The following is a 5605-nucleotide window of genomic DNA, read 5'->3' as shown; positions in this document are numbered from 1 at the left end:
TATTGAGGTTGAATCTCAATACACCATATTGATGATATTGTGATGTCTAAGGCAAAATAATAGGTGTTTGATGAAAAGTTTGAAATTCGACCCATTGAATATGCTTCATTCCATGAAGTGAATGTGGTAGCAATATATAATAAGTCTGAAATATGACAACTTACTTCATTCTTGAGGTGTATGTGGTAGCAGTGCATAATATGTCTGAAAGAAGGCAAGTGATTGAATGCACGAATATACGCGTGGAGGGACAATATGATAATGGTTATCAAAAGTGATGATATTTTCACACGCTTATATGATTATAAGATATGCTAGAGAAAAATTCTCTACATTATATGTATGCCTCGATTTGCTTCTGAAGTAATAAAATCTTAAAAGAGGTTATAAGCTATCATAATTTGATAGGCTTAAGGCACGATTATATTCCATTCCTGGGGAATGAGAAACTTATTAATGCAAACGTGCACTTGATTGTGACTGTATCACAACTCACCTCTGAAAGAGGTTGAATAATTTTGAAATCTACTTCTAAAATAGTAAATCTGAAATTTATTCATGTAATAGTAAATCTGAAATTTACTAAAGAAAAAGTACATGTCATGATAAACTTGGAGTTTACTAGAATAAAAGTTCATAAATTGATATGAACGATTATGACATCTCGAAGATGTGCATTTATTGAAGAACTAAAAGATTCGTCAAGAATTGTTTATGTCGTTTGTTCTCATGACAAGTTGGTTGGACCAACTAATATTGGGATTGGATCCCTTCAAATCTGAAAATTATAAAAGGTGAATAAGGGTCCGTTCACCTATCATGTGATATGTTAAAAAGATGCATTAATAAGATGATCACATGTACATTCATGGTCAACCTTCGTTTGACCCTCATAAAGTTACTTGTTCAATATAAATTGAGCATAATTTTCAGATTGTGTAATCAAGATAATTCATCTTGATGATGATGGTTTAGCATTGAATGTCTTCGATAAATATCTAAACCATTATTAATGAGAACAAAACTTAATGTATTGGTCTGAAATATGATATATTGCAATAGCATTTGTATGCATTAGACCAATAAATTATGATTATTTTTCCCCCTCAATTGGTTCAAGGTCGGAAACCAATTATTCCATCTAATAATTTTGATATGCGGTATACGATTAATGAATATACCATAATGCACAACAATGGATTTATCAAAGAAGTAGGGGATGTATGTTAGTTTTCCTAACATAAGAGGGAGATTATAAGCGCTATTGTAACACCCCGTATTCAAGAACATATATTGGTGTATTCAAGTACGTGTATTGGTCTTATTTATATGGAATTAATTTTATTTTATTTTATTTATATCGGAATTTGCCCGTCGATGGATCCATACGAAGGTTATTGAATAAGCTTTCCAACGATATAAAGATTTCCAAAAACAGATAGGTTTTGGATATAATCGAGCACGTTCGAAACTATAAAACGGTGGCCGGGATATTGGGAATAGTAAATGTGCAGGAAAATTTCCTGCACACAAACTACTGAGGCCAGCCATTTTTTTGGGTCAACTTTAAATGATCATAACTCCCTTAATATAATGAATTGGGAGAGCTGCGACCTATGAAAAGAAAGATATTTGAGTCTTCTTTCCAATGCAATTGGTTTCATCCAAATCCAACGTCTGGGTAAGGAGTTATACTCATTTTACTTCAGCCTCTCAAAATAGTTTTTAGGGTCAACTTCAAACGATCATAACTCCTTGTACAGGACGAAATGGGTGGCCTACTTTATATTAAATGAAAGCCCTTTGAATTATCTTTCCAACGATACCAATTTCACCCAAATCCGATATCGGAGTAAAGAGTTATGGTCGATCTACTTTAGCTTATCAAAACAGTCCACCAAAGGACAGATTTGACATTATTTAAATTTTAAAGGCACTTTGGTCATTCCCTATGATATTATGGACGGGAATATGTGTACATATACATGTATATGAGTTCAAAAACTTATTTTCATCATCAATCATTGAGAAAGAACAAACCCTAGCCAAATTTGACCTTTAAATTACTTTTGATTCAACCGTAGAAATTCTAAAGTAATCCGATAACTGCGTTTGTCATCTCGAGAGCTTCGAACGGCATCTATTATTTGTGAAAACAGGATTGCATAATCAAGAGGTGAATTCTAAGGTATGAATATTGTTTGCCTTTGTTCTCTTCCATATGTATATGTGTGATAGAGGATTATATGTATTGGTTGTTATTGAAAGGTGATGGAAATAGGGTTATGGACTATTTTGCTTGGTTTGGTTGTATTGAATTGTGGAAGGAGGATATGTTAATTGAGTTATGGAAGGTGGATATGGTAATTGAGTTATGGAAGGTGGATATGGTGATATACTATTGAATTGATGATTATTTATGTCTATGGCTCAATTTGGTTTAATGGATTGGTTGGAAGGATAAATGAATCCAAACTTGATATTGGAGGATGTTGTATGAATATGCATGGCATGTGAATGTAATTGGAGTATAAGAGGGTTAAAGTGACACACTTTATGGTGTAATTAAGGCTTACTACTTAACCACTAGTTTGGTGAATTCAAATAATTGAATTGTGACGTTTGGTCGCTACTACTAGATTGCTATATATGTTCATTGTAGATAAGTAATCCGAAAAGATGAGAAGTCGATTTGGGACTAGTATTGAAGGTTGACAGTCAGGTATGTAAAGCATACTCCATACCATATCTTTGGCATGAAAGTGAACAATTGTTCTATTAAGAAAGTTTCCAAAGTTATTCAGTAACATGTGATCCATAATGGTTTTGTATGATGTCCTACGTTACCAATGAACTTATTTCCATCCTACAAGATGTCAAGACATTCCAATAATAACTTGTTTTCCAAATCTTACATATTTATTGCACTAATGAATGTCAGAAGGTATCCGGTTACTCAAACAAGATCCATGTGCTATTAATGACTCCAAAACGTTTCATTGATATATCAATAAGTTTCTACTTCATTGTTATGGCATTGATGACTCCAAAACACTTTATTGATGTGCCAATGAGTTCTTACTTCATTGTTATTGCATTGATGGTCTATTTATATGTCTCTTATTGATGTATCATTGTTTCAAAGTATCAAAAATGTGGTGGCGACTGAAATAACAATCTCAAAGATTAATTGAACTAAGTGATGGAAGTTCTCTCTTATCGGGTGGTATCCCAGGGGCATAAGCCTATCATGGGTCAATCCCTAGTTATGTGTTTATGGGTGGTATCCCAGGGGCATAAGCCTAGCATGGGTCGATCCCAGTTGATATGTACTGAAGGCAGCCTAATGGTCACAGTACAATACAGTAATGATTACAAAAATGATAAGAACGAAGGTAAAGTGATTGAATAAATACAATGTACAGGTTGTCACAAGTTCTAGTAAGTGTGGTCCACTCCTATTACGATTTATTCACTTGTTTCTGATTTCTATTGAGCTCCTATATCATATGTGATTATCTACAGCTTTACATACTCAGTACATATTTCGTACTGACGGCCCCCACGGAGGACCTGCATTTCATGCTGCAGGCACAGGTACCTCAGCTCATACACCGCACAAGTAGGAGCCAGGATATCTAGCTGCTTTTGGTGAGCTCCAGTTTGCTTCGGGGCTTTCCGTGTCATATCCAGTCACTTTTGGTATTGTATAAAAGTTAGTTATATGGCGAGGTGTGTCTCGACCTTAGTTAAACTCTGTGTATTGTCTAGAGGCTTTGTAGACCTAATGTACAGTCAAGGTGGTATTTTGTTAATAGACGTGATGGCTCCAACGGCCAAGTATTATATATACATATATATGTGTGCTCAAGCTTATACAGGTGATTATTTCCATTTATATGCGACATGATGCTGTCCGAATTTTGAGTTGTCATAGAGGTATGCATGGGAAGTATAAGGTTATGAGATGGTTCTCCCGGACCTCCTCGGTTACGGGTGTCAGTCCGCCCCAATAGGATTTGAGGCGTGACAGCTATGAAATATGTTAGGAATTATCACCATATCCTCATCCAAAAGATAATTCAAGTCAAATGCTGAAAGCATCTCATATTAAGTGCAAGTGCTCTTATTTTGTGTTCCTAAAAGACAAAGTCTATGCATGCGTGAAGCGTGGTAGACTGATCGGTTCCAAATGAAATAGTCCTTGAAAAACAAGGAGCAAATAATCATAATAAGAAGGCAATGAGCTCTTAAAGAGCCTACGACATACTTCATGAAACCTTATGAGAGGTTCATGTACCTGAAAATAATGAAGTGATGAGACCTCAAATGTTATGTCGCATTGTGAATCGATACAAAATGATATATCATCAATATCTTTGACATAATATTGACGCAATATTATGAAAGATTACGAGGATTTGAATTCTACGTTAATTTAAGCATGCTGACGTAGAAATATTTATCAAATGACATGAAAGGATGCATCTTGGTAAGTGAAAACTTATTTGATTTGCAGTCCAGACACTTGAAGATGTCACAAATAAAATGTTGAATATTGTCACTTTGACAAAATTTGTATGAAAACTTCTTTAAGGATTCAAAATATAAAAGTTTCTGGGAAACTTATTGATAATCCTTATATTGTTTAAGCTTATAGCTTGAAAATTATTGAAACTCTTGGAGAGTTTTCAAAAGCAATAAGATTATTTGCTGAAATGAGAAATATACCAATTTGGATTGATTATGAAGTACCATATCTTAGTACAATTGGTGCACTCATGTATCTTGTAAAAAACTACAAGACCCAATATAGCCTTTCGCTCAATTTGTTAGCAAGGTATATTTCTACTCCTACTAGGAGACGTCGAAATGGGATAAGAGACATGAGTTTATTTTATTCTAAAGATTGCAGTACCGATCTTACTGATCATGCTGATGTTGGGTACTCATCTAACCCGCATAAATCTTGATTTCAAACATACAATGTGTTCCCATGTGGAGATACTGGCATATCTTGGAGATTTACAAAGCAGTCTATCGTAGCCACTTCATCGAATCATGCTGAATAATAACTATTCATGAAGCAAGCCGAGAATATGTATGGTTAAGGTCCATGATACATCTCATTCGAGAAAAATGTGGTGTGAATATGATAATCTACCCACAATTTTATATAGGGATAATTCAGCATACATAGCACATCTTAAGGGAGGATTCATAAATGGAGATAGAACGAAGCACATTTTGCCAAAGCTTTTCTACATACATGAGCTACAAAAGAATGATGATATTAACGTGCAACAGATTATTCAACTGACAATGTGACTGATTTATTCACCAAGTCTTCTCCAATTATAACTTTTAAGAAGATGATGCACAAGATCGGGATGCAAAGGTTCAAGGATGTTCTCATTAGGGGGAGTTAATACGTGTTGTACTCTTTTTTCCTTACGAGGTTTTGTCCCACTGGGTTTTCCTTGTAAGGTTTTTAATGAGGCAGCCGAAATGCGTACTCTTTTTCCTTTACTAGATTTTTTTTCCTACTGAATTTTTTCTAGTAAGGTTTTAACGAGGCACATTATCTACCAATTAGACATTTAAG

Source organism: Capsicum annuum, chromosome 11 (assembly GCF_002878395.1).
Source record: "Capsicum annuum cultivar UCD-10X-F1 chromosome 11, UCD10Xv1.1, whole genome shotgun sequence".
Lineage (NCBI taxonomy): Eukaryota > Viridiplantae > Streptophyta > Magnoliopsida > Solanales > Solanaceae > Capsicum > Capsicum annuum.
Note: the sequence above shows the minus strand (reverse complement) of the source record.